The sequence below is a fragment of the Trachemys scripta genome, chromosome 3, assembly GCF_013100865.1.
Source record: "Trachemys scripta elegans isolate TJP31775 chromosome 3, CAS_Tse_1.0, whole genome shotgun sequence".
NCBI lineage: Eukaryota > Metazoa > Chordata > Testudines > Emydidae > Trachemys > Trachemys scripta.
In genome coordinates, this window is record NC_048300.1 from 192,109,352 (window position 1) to 192,128,667 (window position 19,316).

Genomic DNA, 19,316 nt, shown 5'->3' on the forward strand with positions numbered 1-19,316 from the left:
GGGAAGCTAAGCCTGCTGCACGGCACTCTACAGTCTGCTGACTTGGCTGCTTTTAGCAATACGCAATAGTGGTTTCAGGCACTTTACTGGTTTCCCAAAATCTCCCCGTACGTGTGGACCACTTGATGATTGCCCTGTTCTGTTCATTCCCTCTGAATCACTTGGCACTGCGCTAGATGGACCATTGGTCTGAGCCAGTATGGCCATGCTTATGTTCTTCTGGACGGTAGATCTAGTCAGACCTGCTAGATAATACAGTCAGAGAATTTCACCCACTTTCCCCTGTATTACGCCCAATAAATTGCATTTGATTAAAGCATCTCCCAGGAAGGCATCCAGTCTTGATGAGCAGACCTCAAGAGATGGATAATCCACCACATCCATCAGTAATTTGCTCCACTGGTGAACCACCCTCACATCCCTGCCAGAGTGTGTATGTGTGTAGTTCAGCTGTCATAAATAGAAGGAAGAGTAGCATAAAATCCCTCCTTGGCAGCTGTACTAAACCCCCTTACCTGTAAGGGGTTAAGCAGTCCAAATAACTTAGTTGGCACCTGACCAGAAAGGCCGATGAGGAAAGAAGACACTTTCAAATCTGGGGGAGGAGGGGAGAAAGGATTTGTTTGTTGTTCTCTTTTCTTGTTCCCTCTCTGGACAGTACAAGCAGGTACAACAGCTCTTGACAATATACCTGGAATAATCCATCTAAAAATCACAGAAATTGTAAGTAGGGCAAGGAAATGAGTTAGGTTATCTTTTATTTTGGCTTATGGATTTTTTTATGCTACAGAGGTAGTTTTATTCCTGTTTTTGTAACTGTGAAGCTGAGCCCAAAGGGGAATCCCCTGTGTTTTAAATCTTTTTATTACCCTGTAAAGTTACCTTCCATCCTGATTTTGCGGGTGTGAGTCTTTTTTTTTTCCCTTTATAAATAAAGTTCTTCTTTTAAGAACCTGATTGATTCAGTGTCCTGAAGACAAAGGGTCTGGTCCATGCTCACATTGCTAAGGCAATTGGTTGTTATATTATTCTCAAGCCTCCCCCCGGAAAGGAGGTGAAGGGGCTTGAGGGGATAGGGATTCCAAGTGACCCTTCCCTGAATGTGTGTGTAAATCACTTGGTGGTGGCAGCAATACCTTCCAAGGACAAGGACAGGAATTTGTGCCTTGGGGAAGTTTTAACCTAATCTGGTAGAATATAAGCTATGGGGGTCTTTCATGTGGGTCCCCACATCTGTACCCCAGAGTTCAGAGTGGGGGGAGAAATCTGACATCGGCACACAAGTATTTTAAAAAAACTAGATACATTGAATTAAGTTGTTTAGTATGGCAAAGCAAACAGTAAATATCCCTCAAATGCTCTGACTGGTGGAGAATGAGCAGGTGGCAGCAGCACACATCCCCATGAATAGTGGGCCACAAGACAAGCTATCACCATTGCCACAAATCTAAGTAGCCTGGTGGCTGTCAATCTCAGCAGCAATGCCAAGGACTGAATAGACTCAGTGCCTGATGCTGCCCCATTGAAGCCCTAAGGATATGTCTATGCTGCAATAAAAATCCCACAGCACTGGGAGGGACCAGGTCAGCTGACTGGGGTTCATGGGGCTCGAGCTGCAGGGCTAAAAATTGGAGTGTAGATGTTCAGCTTCTGGCTGGAGCCTGGGCTCTGAGATCCTCCCCTTTCTGGGACCTCAGAGCCCAGTCTCCAGCCCGAGCCCCCGAAAAAGTAAATAATTCTGGGCTGTATTAGCAGGAGTGTTGTAAGCAAGACACGAGAAGTAATTCTTTGCTCTACTCTACGCTGATTAGGCCTCAACTGGAGTATTGTGTCCAGTTCTGGGTGCCACATTTCAGGAAAGATGTGGACAAATTGGAGAAAGTCCAGGAAAAAGCAACAAAAATGATTACAGGCCTAGAAAACATGACCTATGAGGAAGATTGAAAAATTGGGTTTGTTTAGTCTGGAGAAGAGAAGACTGAGAGGGGACATGATAACAGTTTTCAAGTACATAAAAGGTTGTTACAAGGAGGAGGAAGAAAAATTGTTCTTCTTAACCTCGGAGGACGGGACAAGAAGCAATGGGCTTAAATTGCAGCACGGGCGGTTTAGGCTGGACATTAGGAAAAACTGCCTAACTGTCAGGGTGGTTAAGCACTGGAATAAATTGCCTAGGGAGGTTGTGGAATCTCCATCATTGGGGATTTTTAAGAGCAGGTTGGACAAACACCTGTCAGGGATGGTCTAGATAATACTTAGCCCTGCCTTGAGTGCAGGGGACTGAACCAAATGACCTCTCAAGGTCCCTTCCAGTTCTAGGATTTTATCTACTCTGCAATTTTTAGCCCCACAGGCTGAGCCTGAGCGAGCTGACCCAGGCAACCTGCGGCATGGCCGTGACTCTTCTCAGTGTAGACATACCTGAAGAGACTCAACTACCTCCTCAACAACAGGGGCCAAGCTCCCTCCTGGTGTAAACAGGTGGAGCTCCATTGAATCAGAGGTGAAACCATTTCCACAAGCAGAGAATCTGGCCCTAGAAATGATCTATCCAGGTGGGGTAAGGTTCATTGGTTAGGCAGAACAGGGGAAGCTTGTCTGTGCTGTGTTTTTATTTATTTGCACGGCAGTAGTGCCTGGGGTCCCAGTCCTGGACCAGGACCCCATTGGGCTAGGTCAGTGGCTCTCAAACTTTTTTACTGGTGACCGCTTTCACATAGCAAGCCTCTGAGGTTGACCGTTTGTGACTCCCCATGTAATAATCTCGTGACCCCCTGAGGGGTCCCAGCCCCCAGTTTGAGAACCCCTGGGCTAGGTGCTATGCAAACAGAACAAAAGTCCCTGCCCTAGAGAGTTTCTAGTCCCAGGATATTGTACCTTTCCTCTGTCTAGACAGTTTCGCTCTCCACGGCTGAGAATCTAGCTTTTTTTTCCAGTCAGCACTGAATTCGCTTAAAAAAAAATTTAAATTAGTACATCTACTTCCAATGAAATGGAGACAGCTCACCAAATTGAGATTTTGTCCCAGCTTCCTCAATAAAATTCAGTGCATGAGATCAGCACACAGAGCCCCCCACTGAAGGCAAAATGCAGCCCTATGCAAGCACCAGTGGCCCACAGAGTTCACGTAGCCTCAGTAAAGATGATCAGAAATAATTCTCAAAGAGTTTCCAGGTTCTTTCGACTTGACAGGATTCAAAACTGATTTTATTGAAACAGTTAGAGAAATGGTTCACATTTTCAGTTTAGCAAAAACCCAGTTCTGGGTAAATAAAAAAGGACAATAAAAATACATCATAAACATTTGTGAAATCATGCAAAACAGTCAACAGGTTTTCTGGTGACCTTTTTTATTTATCAAAAAAGGCCATTTTTTCCAAATGGAAAAAAAAACTTTTAATCTGAAAAATTTCAGACCACTCTAAGTATGAGGGTTTTGTAAGGTTGATGTAGTCCAAGGTTTCAACATCTTCTTGGTCCCTGGGATATCAAGACCTGGCACCCCAAAGCATTTTGTATCATTGTGATCTAGGAAAGCTACATTTATTTCCACCAAGAATGACTGATAGGAAGGGAAAAAGTAACAGAGGGTCCTGTGGCACCTTTAAGACTAACAGAAGTATTGGGAGCATAAGCTTTCATGGGTAAGAACCTCACTTCTTCAGATGCCAGAAGGGAAGGGAAGAATCTCTGTCACCCCTAATTTAATAAATTCTGCTTTTCAGATCTCAAATGCATTTCTTTACAGTTACGTTCTCGTCAATCTAAAAATCTGAATGATTTCCCCTTAATTAAGGCCCTGGTCCTACCTTCTGACTGTTCCCAATTTCCAGTGAGGTCCCTCATTTTAGTCCCAAAGTTTCCTGCGTTGCACACAAACTGGGTAACTCCTCACTTTCACTGCTGAAAGCACTTACACCAGACATGCAGAACAGCTGCACTGTTAGTGAGGGTTGTTTGCAATGAAGGGAAGGAATCCCACAGCACTGAGTGTCCTACATGAATCCGCAGGCCTGTGATAGACCATGTGACCCATACTAGGCTTTGGCAGCCAGGGAGATACAGCCCCAATTCTGCCCACAGCCCCCTTGATTTCACTGAGGTTTTGCATAGGTGCAGGAATCTGCCCTCATACAGTACATCTACATTGCAGTCAGAGGTGTGACTGCAGCACCCGAAGACATAGCTGGTTTGGGTCTCACTAGCTTGAATAACAGTAGCCGTGATGGCAGCATGCTCAGGCTAGCTGTTCGAGTATAGAGTGCCAGGTGGGCTTGCACAGCCCATGCTGCCGTGACTTCATTGCTCTTGGTACCTGTCCTAGCTAGATCCAAGCTAGCTCCTGAACCTCTCCACATGCTGCAGTGTAAACATACCACCAGAGTCACTTGTAGGACTAACAGCTCTCTTAATCTTAAAACTCCATCACTCCCCTGGGGGACAGAGAGTGATTAACTATGTACAGCAGTTCCCAGTTGATCACTCTTTAAAAATGGGATTTCCTGCAGAGATTTCATTTTGCCTCACTAAGGTAAACCCCACTCCAGGCTAGCGACTTCTGGCTCAGTCCTTCAGACACAGGATTCAGACACTTGGAGTTGCAGCTAGCAAGAGATGTTAAGAGTAACAAGAAGGGTTTCTTCAGGTATGTTAGTAACAAGAAGAAAGTCAAGGAAAGCGTGGGCCCCTTACTGAACGAGGGAGGCAACCTAGTGACCGAGGATGTGGAAAAAGCTGATGTACTCAATGATTTTTTTTGCCTTTGTCTTCACGAACAAGGTCAGCTCCCAGACTGCTGCACTGGGCAGCACAGAATGGAGAGAAGGTGAGCAGCCCTCTGTGGAGAAAGAAGTGGTTCGGGACTATTTAGAAAAACTGGACGAGCACAGGTCCCTGGGGCCGGATGCTCTGCATCCGAGGGTGCTAAAGGAGTTGGCGGATGTGATTGCAGAGCCATTGGCCATTATCTTTGCAAACTCATGGCGATTGGGGGAGGTCCCTGATGACTGGAAAAAGGCTAATGTAGTACCCATCTTTAAAAAAGGGAAGGAGGATCCGGGGAACTACAGGCCAGTCAGCCTCACCCCAGTCCCTGGAAAAATCATGGAGCAGGCCCTCAAGAATCCATTCTGAAGCACTTAGAGGAGAGGAAAATGATCAGGAACAGTCAGCATGGATTCACCAAGGGCAAGTCATGCCTGACTAACCTAATTGCCTTCTATGAGGAGATTACTGGGTCTGTGGATGAGGGGAAAGCAGTGGATGTGTTATTCCTTGACTTTAGCAAAGCTTTTGATACGGTCTCCCACAGTATTCTTGCCAGCAAGTTAAAGAAGTATGGGCTGGATGAATGGACTATAAGGTGGATAGAAAACTGGTTAGATTGTCAGGCTCAATGGGTAGTGATCAACGGCTCCATGTCTAGTTGGCAGCCGGTTTCAAGCGGAGTGCCCCAGGGGTCGGTCCTGGGGCTGGTTTTGTTCAATATCTTCATTAATGATCTGGAGGATGGCGTGGACTGCACTCTCAGCAAGTTTGCAGATGACACTAAATTGGGAGGAGTGGTAGATACACTGGAGGGTAAGGATAGGATACAGAGGGACCTAGACAAATTAGAGGATTGGGCCAAAAGAAACCTAATGAGGTTCAACAAGGACAAGTGCAGAATCCCATTCACTGTTACAGACTAGGGACCGAATGGCTGGGCAGCAGTTCTGCAGAAAAGGACCTAGGGGTTACAGTGGACGAGAAGGTGGATATGAGTCAACAGTGTGCCCTTGTTGCCAAGAAGGCTAACGACATTTTGGGCTGTATAAGTAGGGACATTGCCAGCAGATCGAGGGACGTGATCGTTCCCCTCTATTCGACATTGGTGAGGCCTCACCTGGAGTACTGTGTCCAGTTTTGGGCCCCACACTACAAGGAGGATGTGGAAAAATTGGAAAGAGTCCAGCGGAGGGCAACAAAAATGATTAGGGGGCTGGAGCACATGAGTTATGAGGAGAGGCTGAGGGAACTGGGATTGTTTAGTCTGCAGAAAAGAAGAATGAGGGGGGATTTGATAGCTGCTTTCAACTACCTGAAAGGGGGTTCCAAAGAGAATGGATCTAGACTGTTCTCAGTGGTGGCAGATGACAGAACAAGGAGTAATGGTCTCAAGTTGCAGTGGGGGAGGTTTAGGTTGGATATTAGGAAAAACTTTTTCACTAGGAGGGTGGTGAAGCACTGGAATGGGTTACCTAGGGAGATGGTGGAATCTCCTTCCTTAGAGGTTTCTAAGGTCAGGCTTGACAAAGCCCTGGATGGGATGATTTAGTTGGGATTAGGTCCTGCTTTGAACAAGGGGTTGGACTAGATGACCTCCTGAGGTCCCTTCCAACCCTGATATTCCATGATTCTATGATTCAGAGGTGGATGATGAGGCATTTGTGTAGGCCACGTGCTAGTCCTGGGATGCCTGTCTATCAGGTTGTCTGTCACTTAGTCATCGGCACTTGCACACCAGAGATATCTGAGATCTTGTCTGTTACATTTTCAGCCATTACCACTACCAATGCGAAGTCGTACACCATGAACCAGCAAGATCTCCTTTAGGGCTACTTAACACACGGCCAGGGGAGTACAGGGACATGAGACAAAGTTTTGTTTCCCTCTGTTGGCCACCTCTATTGCTAGCCTGTGCACTGGGGAGAGAGAACAGCTGCTGTCAAGCGGATACGCTGCATCCCACAGGTGGGAGATGTAGGGAGTGGGTGGGGCCTTCACTCTGCCATACCCCTAACACGCCAGCCAATGCAGCTGCACCACCATGCCCGGGTAAGTAATCTGCACCAGAAAAAGAACCAGCACATCTTGTTTTCCTAATGGAGCAAGGGGGAAGCTCAGCTGGGATCAAATTGCAGTTCTCAGCATCACAATTTAGTCCCCGCTCCTGGAGCGATGCAGCTGCGTGCTCAGGCCGGATTGTAAGATCACAGTCTAGCCCTTGAAAATGAGCTGCATTTAGAAAGATAGCATTCATGATAACTACAGCCAAACCTACCCTTGGAGCAATATCACATTAACTACTATCACAGACAAAACTGCTTATTGGGTGGAACGTGTTGAATTATCTGGTGCAGATAATCTGATGAACCTTGCCCAGTTTTCTGTTTGCAAATGGTTCACAGACTGATCCCAGTTTGTTATTCATAAGTATTTGCCAGATAGTTTGGATGGTCAGATAAAGGATTGTTCATAAATTGTTCATTTTGACATGGTGCCTGATTGTGTCCTTTAAGTCACATGGTATTGCTTCTGCTCCTTGACTACATGACTGGACGTTTAGAAACAGGAGAACGAGGAGTAATAAATATCAAAGGGTATGTGCCAAAGAGTGCACTGCAAATAGTAAGTTCATACACAAATGCCCTTGCTCACATACAGGTAGGTTTTATCTCAACAGCAGCCATTCTCCAAACATCAATGTGGTGGCGGGGGGGAATTGTTCATGTGAATTTTTGCAAAAAAGTTCCTTTGAGTTTAATAGGAAATTGCATTCATCATAGAATTCTAGAGGACGGCTTAAAAAAAATAAACTCCAGAAAATCTTCTTTTATCAAGTTCTATTGGCTTTTTAAGTCATTTCTGTAGAACCTATTGACTCATCACTATTAATGCCACGTGCTTTTCATCAGCAGAGCGCAAAGCACTTTACAAAGGAGGTCGGTATTATCCTCATTTTATAGATGGGGAAACTGAGGCACAGAGCAGCAATGTGACATGCCCAAGGTGGCCGAGTTGGGAATAAAACTCAAGCCTCCCGAGTTCCAGACCATTAGGCCACACTGTTTCCCCCAATCCTATGACCACAACCTAGAGGGGAAATAACCACCAATTAATACCCCTGCAGCAGTTATGATTGGCCTCCTTCTGCTGATTACAGAGATTGCCAGCCACTTAGAAAGTCCCCAGGGGCAGCACTTTCCAAGATTTCCATAGGTTTTAAGGCTCAGAGGACCACTATGGTCATCTAGTCTGACTAGCTGCATAACATAGGCCAGAGAATTTCTCCCAGTAAATCCTGCATCAAGCCCGTAACTTGAGGCAGCACTGTGACGTGGGCAGTGTAGTCCTGCTTTATCGCCGGGGGAGAGCTCTCCCGGGGTTAAAAAAATAACCAGCCCGAACAAGCGGTGGTAGCTTTATAGCTGGGAGCGAGGGTCCCCTCTGTGCTGTCTATACTGGCACTTTTCAGCACTAAAACTTTTGTCGCTCAGGAGAGGAGGAGAGGGCTGGTTTTTCACACCCCTGAACAGCTAAAGTTTTAGTGCTGAAAGTGGCATGTTCTCTAGAAAGATGTCCAATCTCGTGATCATAAAGATGTCGGGGAATGAAGAATCCACCCATCCCAAGGCGATCTGTTTCAATGGTGAATTACCCTCACTGGCAGATGTTTGTACCTTATCTAATGTGAACAAGGCCCCCCAGATATATCACCCCTGTAACTAGCATAGGCTGGTTTGGCCTAGTGCTCTTTCCTGCGACCATGCTTAGCACTTATGCAGCACTCTTCCACCACCAAATCCACCCAGGTCTTGCACAAGCAGGGGAGGATTATTTTATCAGTGGCAGTTGGTGTTCAGAGTAAATGGTGGGGCTGGCAATCTGATACCACCCTTCCCCCTAAAATTTCCGCTACCTTCCCTGCCCTTCATCACACGCAGTCATTGATTATCTCCCAGATGAAATCAGTCACCCAACTAAACCATCTGGGGCCTTTCCCCAGCACACGTGTGCGCACACATTCTCCACACAACCTCCACCCCAGCTCCCCTCACCACACACACACACACACACCCTCCATACAACCTCCACTGCGCCCCTCCTCCACCACACAGACCCCCAACCTCTGCCACAGCTCCCCTCCTCCACAGACACAACCTGCTCCCTACTGTGCCAAGTAGCTGGCCCCTACCTGCTGCCGCCTTAGAATCACTGACTGGCTGCTCCTCACTCCCTTTGCCTCAGCTCTCTGCAGCTGGGTCCCCTCTGCACAGAGGCTACACCTGCATCTATGCTCCTTGGAGCAAGTTATCTTGGGTCACAAAGAGGCAGCCCGCGAGCGTGCTCTGCTCCATCCATTCAATGGAGGGTCAGGCTAGATGCCAACAGCCCCTCCCTGCACGCCGGTGCACTGCTAGAAGGAAGATGTTATGAAATAAAAGGCTGTCTGCCCCTCCCTTCCCCCACGACACCGACACTGCAGGAACACCCCCACATCCTTCGGATCCCCATTCTGGTACCCTGAATAATGCTGCCACTCCTGCAATGAGGGCAGGGGGTGCTGTTAAGACTGAGGATATTGCTGGCCTGTCTATTTTGCAGGAGACATTATTAAGGGAATCTGCTTTGACTGGTGTCTCACCATTTCTCTCCCCCCGCACTCACAGCCTTTGTAGGACGCAAGTACTAGCCAGTCCCCATAGAGTCTAAAGATCAGATTAAAGTAGGGCAGCGTGCTTCTGCCTCCCACCCACTGCAGGTGGCCTTTTTAATCCAACGTCTCGTTTCTGTGACGAAGATTGTAACGAAAACAGGAAGAGAGACTTGATCATCATTCCATTATCGCAATGGCTGTGCCCTGAATACTACGCTTGGGATAGTTCTGAGAGCTAAATGGTATTGTGGTCAAAAATGCACAGGTTTGGTGAAATGGTTCCATTTCATGGTGCATTTCCTTTATTTTTTAAAATAATTTTCCTAGCATGGGTGAAAGGTATCAGATCAAGTCCTACCGTATATTTGCAACCCTCGTCAAAACCACTTAAATTAGGTTACAGTTATAATCCTTGCCTATTTTGTATGCTCTTCCATGAAGCACCACATGCTAGATGCACCCGTTTATGGTGAAAATAAATGGCATCTGCATCTCTAAGACAAGCTCATGCCTGACTGGAAACGGGTCAGCATTTATCCATATACAGCCACAGTGAAAGCTACATCACCTGTACCATCCCCCGAAATAGGCATCAGAGATCCCCCCGATGGTTACAGGTGTGCATAGTATGTTGGGTGGAACTGGAGAAAAAAAGTCAGGTTTCAGAAGGACCCTAGTTTGGTGTGACAGCAGGGGACCAGAGAGACAGGTCCCAGACAAACACAGGCCTCTCCGCATGTAACTCTGGTCTCTATACATGTTCAATAAAGAGGTCTTTCCTACCAGCCACGCCACTTAGTGCTAAATAAACCAGTGGACTAGAGCTGAAAGGCCCCATATCCCATTCATCCAGAGCATGCTTTGCACTTTCTGCCCAAGTGTTTAAGACTCTGCCCACCCCAACCCAATTTGCTTCGAGTTCTCAACTTGGTCACTCAATGACTCATCATCCAGCCAGCACTGTCTTGGGTTCATCGCTACAGAGGGCCAGATGCTTATGGACATCAACAGCACTATGCCAATACGCTGACGATCCAGGCTAGACCTTTTAGGGTCGGATTAGACTAGAAGACACTTCTTGTCCCTTCTAGCCCTATGATTGGCATCCCCCATGGCAGTGTATTTGCAACAGATCTTTTCAACATTTTCACCCAGGACCACAGTGGCTCACAAAGGTCAAAGCAGGTGTTTTGTGGCTGTGGGCTCTGGCACTGTGGCCTGCTTGGGCTTTGCCAGGTGACATAAACACACAATTTTTTGTTGCCGTGCAAGGATGACAGGTCATAAGCCGAGCAGTTGCCCCGGTGGCGTGCAGAGACCCAGTGGAGGTGCTAGCCAGAGCTGGGCTATGGCATGCCATAACCACTGGTGAACCACTTCTTAAGAGGAAGGGCTAGTAAAGGGATGCCAGCTACTGGGTCACTGCAGGGACTCTGCAGACTAAAAAGAAGGCTCTTTAGAACCTGGGATGAAACTCCCTCCCGTGCAAAGGGCCAGCACACAGGCTACGCACCACTTCTATCTACCACTGTATTTGTCCTCACAACCGCTCCCCCCGCCCCCCCCCTCTTGGGGCAGGGCAGTGCTATTATCCCCATTGTACAGATGGGGAAATGAGGCACAGAGAGACTAAGTGACTTGTCTAAGGTGACCCAGGAAGTGAAAAAGGTCTTAAACCCAGACCTCCCAAGCCCTGGACTAATCCTTTAAGTGGAGAGGAAGGATGGCTCACTGGTTAACTCCTACCTAAAGCCTCAAGACTTCAGGGCCAGATTCTCATTTACAAGACCCAGACTCTCAAAGCAATTTCAGTGGGAGTTAAGTGCCTAAGGAAACGGACCTGTGTCCTCTGTACATCCCTCTGGCAGTGTAGAGGGGCCTTTTGCTGCCAGGATGGTATAAAGGGTCTTTAGTGTAAATGAGAATCTGGCCCTAAACTGTGCTGGCGCCTAGACATTGAGTTGCACCTCTGCCAAGAGGTGAATTTCACCCTCTGGGGAGCAGTCACGGCCCAGGGACCAGGTCTGAACTACTTCCAATAAATGGTCAACAGGTTGCTGAGTCCTTCATACATGTGTTCCCTTTTGTGTTCCACACATAAAGCAGCATAAAAAGCATGTCTATATACCCCAACCCATCCACCCAAATGAGAGAGAGCTCGATTTACTGAGGTTCAGTAACAGGTTTGCTCTACTCACCACCAGACAGTGCCACCTCCTGGTGGTTCTGGGGATTACCTCCATCAGGTTGATGCTCCTTCCAGGAGGTTACCCCCTTTCAGTTTCTCCTCTGCAGCCCCCCTCTCACTCCAGGAACCACAGCATCTTCTGTGCGACTCAGCCCTCCAGCTAGGTCACTATGGTGTTTCCCCATCCAGGGAGAGCATAGCAAGATTCCTGCTCTCCAGCCATCTCAGACAGTCTTCCATTTCACTGCCTCATAGTGCCACTCCTGCAGTGGCTGGCAGGGGAACCCAGGCCCACCCTCTGCTCCAGGTTCCAGCTCAGGGACCCTCGACACAGCAGCCAAGGTCTGTTCCCTACACCTTGCTGCCTTTTCCTGAGCTGTTTCCATACATCCTGGCCTTCCCCACTCCTCTGAGTTTGCCACAATCTTCACTCCCTCCTCCTACAGCCGAGATGGGCAAACTACAGCCCACAGGACCATCCTGCCCAGCCTCTGAGCTCCCAGCCAGGGATGCTAGCCCCCAGGCCCCGCAGCCTCAGATCACCACCCTGCCAGTGCTCTGGTCCGCCACTCCTGCCGGGCAGCCAGCATGGTAAGGGAGCAGGGGGGTTGGATAAGGGGCAGGGGGTCCCAGGTGGCAGACAGGGAGCAGGGGGTGGAGGTTCTGGGGGGGGGCAGTCAGGGGACTGGGAACAGGGGGTTGGATAGGCATGGGAGTCCCAAGGGGGCCTGTCAGGGGACAGGGAGGGTGGGTTGGGGGTGGGGTCCCAGGCGGGCAGTTAAAGACAGGGGTCCCAGGAGGGGGCAGTCAAGGGACAAGGAGCAGGGGAGGTTGGATGAGTCAGGAGTTCTGAGGGGGGCAGGAAGTGGGAGGGGGTAGACAGGGGCCAGGCTGTTTGGGGAGGCACAACCTTCCCTACCCAGCCCTCCATACAGTTTTGCAACCGCAATATGGCCCTCAGGCCAAAAAGTTTGCCCACCCTTGTCCTACAAAGTAAGCTCAGGCATGTCACCTCTGGAACCCCCAAACACTTCTCCCAGGGAATAACTACAGACTTCTCCATTCCATACCCCACCTTCTGGTGCCAGTGACTTTTGTAGAAGCCCCGCCTGTCTCTCCCAGGTGAGCTTCTCTCTAATTAGCTGCCTCCAGCCTAAAGCTCCTGTTTGCAGCTTAATTAGCTGATTGGGCCCACCTGGCCTAAAGCTCTTGCAGGGCCAGTGTGGGGAGCAAACCCCACTCTAGTTCTATATGAGTGTAACCCTAATGAAATCAGTGGCCTTACACTGACATAAGACTGGAGTAAAGTAGTTGTGAATCAGGTGTACAGGGTTCTGGTTTTAGATTTTAATTGACATGAAGGATAAAACTACTCAGACAGATATATTTTTTTTTCAATAAACACCAAAAAGCACTGATGATTGCTCTTTTCTTTTCTATTTTCCAAATTTCCCAGAGCATTCTGTTCCCAAATTCATTGTTGAGATGCAAGATAATAGGCCTGTTTCTCTTCGGTCACACACCAGACATATAAGATGTAATTCTGTTGACTTCAATGCAGCTACTCCAATTTAAATTAGGGGAGAATCAGGCCCACTATATCTAGCGATGAAAGGAGCTGATTAATGCAGTTGTGTAGCTGGTAGCTTTCCCTGTGATAAACAAGAGTGCGGTCTCTGAACTGTACATGTAACAAGGAGGAAAGCTCATACTGACATCCTTTGAAAATTGTTTCATTTTACATCAGTGTTGACTGTTATAAAACCCCAGAGACAGAAAAAGATGGAAGATCCAGTGGCTAGAATGCTAGTCTGAGACTTGGGACCCAGGGGTGCAATTCCCTGCTACGCCACAGACTTCCCGAGTGACCCTGGGCAAGTCACTTAGCCGCTCTAAGTCTGTCTACACTGCAACTGGGAGCAAGCTCAAGCTAATGCACCGCAAAATAGCAGTGTGGGGCTCTCACGTCCACATCACTGTTTTTAGTGTGCTAACTTGAGCCCGGTGAGTGTAAGTCTCTCTACCTAGGCTGGGAGGCTTGCTCCCAGCTGCATCATAGAAATACCCTCTGTGCGCCAATCCCTATCTGTAAAATGAGGATACTAACACTTCCCTATCTCAGAGGGCTGTGGTGAGGACCAATATATTAAGGGTTATGCTGTGCTCAGATGCTATAGCGATAAAGGGGGTAGATAAGGTAGAAATCATACAGTTTGGAAATGAGTCATAATTTGCATAAAACAAATACTGGGACTTCAGAAAAAAATAAAGATGTATAACTGGGAACTATTTATGGGCTAAATTATCAGCCAATTTACACACCCATAAAAGGAAATGCTTTTTCACACAGTATGTACTGTGGAACTCAGGGCCACCCCTAGCCATTTTGGTGCTCCGACCCAGCCCCCCTTCTTCTCCCCCTGCTAGGTTGGAGCAGGGGCAGGAAGAGGCGGGGCTGGGGCGGAGGCCATGGGGAAGGGGCGGAGCAGGGGCTGGAGCAGCACGCAGCTGGTGCCCTATGCAGTTGCGTACTTTGTGTATGGGTAGGGAACCCATTGGAACTCATTGCCCCAGGATGTCCTTGAGACCAAGAACTTAGCAAGATTGAAAGAGGGATTAGACATTTCTATGAATAACAGGAGTATCCAGAGTCCAAATGGTTAGTGCTAACAAAACCTGTTGGAAGGGATATTTAACCACATGCTTCATCGTTTAAACTAATCTCTAATTACTAGGGAGTCCGATGAGATCTAAATTATCCCATATCTGCCTACTGCAGGGTGTCTTGTTCTTCCCCCGCAGCATTTGGCATCAGTCACTGTCAGCACAGGACACTGGCCTAGAGGACCCTGGATCTAATTCAGTATGGAAATGCCTTTGATCCTCTTTTCCCCCACAGAGGAATTAAACACCCTCTAACTCCTCTGTATGGGTTACCTGCCTGATAACCGGGACATTGTCTTTGACTCAGGCTTCTCTCTAGCTGCTCACTTCTTGTTGATTCTCTCTAAGGCATAGGCGCCAACTCCATGGGTGCTGTCGGGCTTGAGCACCCACAGGAAAAAAATGGTGGGTGCTCAGCAGTCTCCCCTATCAATGCCTCTCCTTCCCGCCAGCACCTCCTGCCTGCCGACAGGTCCCGCTAATCAGCGCCTCCCCCTCCCTCCCAGTGCCTACCACGGATCAGCTGTTTCGCGGCGTCAGGAGGTGCTGGAGGGGGGAGGAGCGAGGGCGCAGTGCACTCGGGGGAGGGCAGGAAGAGGCGGGGCGGGAAGAGGTGGGAAAGAGACGGTGCAGGGATGGGAAGAAGCAGGGCAGGGGTGGGGCATTGGAGGAAGGTGTGCAGTGGGGGAGGGGCCTGGGCGGAGCCAGGGGAGGAGCACCCCCTGGCAGATTAGAAACTCGGCGCCTATGTTCTACGGTATGGCCTTTCCTGTCCATCCACAGAGCACATCTCGATTACTGCAACATCCTTTCCTCTGGCCTTGACGAATGCCACCTTGTCTGCTTCATCTCCATTCAGAAGGCTGCTGCAAAGATCATTTTCCATTTTGACTATGTCCACCTTTCTTTGCGTCCTTCCACTGGCTTTCCCTTCCCCACTGCATCAGCTATAAGCTGCTCGTTTTCACTTCTGTGATCTAGTCCCACTCTCCCTGTCATCGCTCATTCACTGCTAAGATATTGACTGCCACCTTCAACTGGCCCAGGATGCCAGCCTCCATCACCTACTTGTGACATGTTCATACCAGCACTTGCATGGTCTCTCCCCCAGTGCCCCTCACACCTGGGAAGTGCTCCCCATAAACACCCACAAAACCACCTCATTATCCACCTTCACATCCCTCCTCACAACTCTCCTGTGCCCCGATGGCTACAGAAAACGGTTGACAATGGTTAGGCCAGGGGTGTTACTGCCAGTCATGCTGACCAATATTGTCTCGTGGTTTCCTTGTGCTCCCCTGTCTGTCTGTATCCATCCGCTGTCTCTTGTTCTAGTCTCTAGACTGCAAGTTCTCTGGAGCAGAGCCTGTCATTTTGTTATATGTTGGTACAGCTCCTAGCACAATGGGGTTCTGGACCATGACAGGGACTTCCAGGCATGACGGTAATACGGATAATAACAGGTCACAATGCAGGCGGGGAGGGCAACCTCCCTGAGGCTGCTACTCTCCCTCCTGTACAGGTGGGCAGGCAATAGGTGGAACCCAGGTAAAGGGGTGGCACAGCTTACTTCTTCCCTGGGGTAAGGAAGGAACCAGGGACCCAACTCTGAGTCACGATTCAGTCCCTGTCATAGGCACCGACTCCGTGGGTGCTCTGGGGCTGGAGCACCCACGGGGAAAAAATAGTGGGTGCTCTGCATCCACCGGCAGCCAAGCTCCCCTCCCTGCCCCCCTGCCCCACCTCACCTCACCTCCGCCTCCTCCCCTGAGTGCGCCGCATCCCCACTCCTCCGCTTACCTCCCAGCACTTGCCGCCACCAAACAGCTGTAGCAAGCTCCCGGAGGGTAGGGGGAAGAGCAGGAACGTGGTGCACTCAGGGGAGGAGGCGGGGCTGGGGCAGGGATTTGGGGAAGGAGTCGGAACAGGGGCAGGGAGGGGGCAGAGTTGGGGGCGGGACTTTGGGGAAGGGATTGGAATGGGGGCGGGGTGGGGCAGGGGTGGAGTCAGGGCGGGACCAGGGACAGAGGGGGGTCGAGCATCCACGGACGCCAGTAGAAAAGTCGGTGTCTATGGTCCCTGTTCCATAGGTGCTGGAACTGGGGGGCGGCGGTGCTGATGCACCCCCTGGCTTGAAGTGGTTTCCATTACATACAGGGTTTACAGTTTGGTTCAATGCCTCTCAGCACCCCCACTGTAAAAATTGTTCCAGCAGCCCTGCCCTGTTCTTCACCTAGGGCAGTGCAAACACATGCTGTCCCTTCCTGAGGACAGACTGCAAGGTGCAAATCTACCATATATAAATTAACATGGAACAGGCTGGAAAAAAAAAAACCACCCTGCCTATGATTAAAATCCAGCCCACATTTCTGGCACCTCTCTCTCCCTCTTCCCTCCGCCCCCTCCTGGTTAGGAGCAACTTCAGAGCACTGTGAGTGGCTGAGGGTTTCCTTCAAAGCAGCTCCCTTGCTATCTATAAAATATCTATTAACTATCAGACATTAACCACTGTGAGAAACCACATCGGATGTGTAACCGCAGTATAGATTTAGCTGAGCTTCAGAAAGACAGGTGTGCAAGAGGAGATCACAGTTTATGCTCTGGCAACAGCAGTTCAAAGGGACACGGGGAGTTTCCTGGGTGAGGTTTGCCCCATTCTCAGCATGCTTGCTCTCTGAAAGAGAAAGGATAACATAAGGGTTAGGCCACTAATTGGAGACCTGGGCTCAATTCCCTGCAATGCCACAGACTTTCTCGGGGACCTTGGTCGAGTCACTTAGCTTCTTCATGTGTAAAAGGGGGACGAGGGCACTGGGCCACTCCACAGGGGGGTGAGGGCAATAAATAGAGTAAACAAAGCTTGTGAGGGGCTCCTATGCTATGGTAACAGGGGCTGACATATTGGGCAATGCTGTCAATTAATACTGTCTGGGACAAAAATCCTTTTTCCTTCCAACTATTAGGGAGCAGTGTTGCTACCACACGGCTGGAGACTGGCACTGAGAGGCAGGACGTCTGGGTTCTGTTCACTGCTCTGCCTCTGTCTCACTGTGTGGCCTGGAGAAAGTCACTAAGGCCAAAATGTTCAGACTTGGGTGCCTTAAATTACACCCCTATATCCACACTTGGCAGCGAAAGAGGGCCCCGGTTCAGCAACATCCATAAGCATGAATTTCACTTCAAGCATGGGAGTAGCCCCATTAACAACAATGGAAAGCCTCCCATTGGTTTCACTGGGCTTTGCATCAGGCCTTCAGTGGCTTAATTTTCAAAGGTGCTGAGCACCTGAAGTACCTATTGACTTCAGCATGAGCTATGAGTGTTTAGCACCTCTGAAAATCAGGCCACTTAAATAGGCACCTAACCGTAGGCATCCAAGTTTGAAAATGTTGGCCTCAACTTTTCTGTGCCTCCGTTTCCCCCAGGGGATAACAATACACACCTCCAATGTGGTGTTGTAAAACTACACTGTTTTGAAATATTTGAGTGAAAAAGCATGACAGAAGCACAAGGCATTGGTATTACCCCTATTTCATCATCTCGAAGGGGTTGAAGAAAACGAAATGCTTCCTCTCTTACAGCCTAGGTTTTTTTTAACCTGTCCTTGTGTTGAAGTCACAACGATAATTAAATCTGATTTTGTAGGTGTGATTCTTTTACTTTTTCTTTATAATAAAGTTCTTCTTTTAAGAACCTGATTGATTTTCAGTGTCCTGAAGACAAAGGGTCTGGTCTGTGCCCTCATTGCTAAGGCAATTGGTTGGTATATTATTCTCAAGCCTCCGCAGGAAAGGGGATGAAGGGACTTGGGGGGAAATTTTTTGGGGGGAGAGGGATTCCAAGTGACCCTTTCTTAAATTTTTGTGTAAATCACTTGGTGGTGGCAGCAATACCGTCCACGGACAAGGACAGGAATTTGTCCCTTGGGGAAGTTTTAACTTAAGCTGATAGAAGATAAGCTTAGGGAGTCTCTCATGTGGGTCCCCACATCTGTACCCCAGAGTTCAGAGTGGGGGCAGGAGGACCCTGACACCTTCATTGGCAGAAAGATGGATTAAATGACAGACCAGGTCTTTACCACGTTTGACTTCTACAGCTCTACGATCCTGTCTCATGAGGCTCAGAGGCAGATGCAAATATCTAGCACACCTGCCAGAGGATACTGCCAGATAGCACACCATATTATTTTGAATTTACCTGGTGGTGCAACAGTATACCTCTGGAGGGGATTTCTTCCTGACTCCCATGATTCCAGCACATAACAATGGGTTTAGAGAGATATCATGGTCTGTATTGTGGCAACTTCCTTTGCCCATACTATGTCGTTCCTGGATATACATCCTGGGGTTCATCCACTCTTCCTCCCTCGGTGTCTGTCTTTTCATAATGACTGCAGATCAATAGATTTCACGACTCATAAAACAACCTACAGGAAAATTTCGTAATCATTTTTAATATCAAGCTACATCAGGGTGTTATCTATTCACACATCAAAATGACCCAGACCACTGATCAGCCTCGACTCGGGGTCAGGTTCCATCGGTCTAACCTTAAGCCAGAAAGATGTTTTTGAGATCTTTGTTGGTTTCAGAAATGGAAAGTTCCCTGACCCACTTTGAGTATTTCAGTAAGTGGCTGAAGAGAAAACCCCTCTCTGCGGGAAGGTTTCCGTTAGCCTGTATGTCTCTAACTTTAAGAGGAAATTAAACTACGCATTTAACATTTCAGATCTTAGCGTACTGCGGAGGGAGGTGATATAGGTCATGGTTATCCCAGAAATAGAGGACTAAATTCTACCCTGAGTTACATCCCTTTGAAAAAAATTAAGACAGAATTTGTACCAATGAGCAGATATGATGCATGCTTTGAATTAGCACAACCTTCACTCATGGAATCACCAAAATTAAAAGTTGGAAAGAAAATGCATGAGGACATCTAGTCTTTGCCCAGAAAGACATCAGTGCTGGATTGTATCCTGCAGTCTCTATTCTTCATTGCTTTGTTCAGTCTAGTGTTAATGATTCAGACTATGGGGTTTCCACAGTG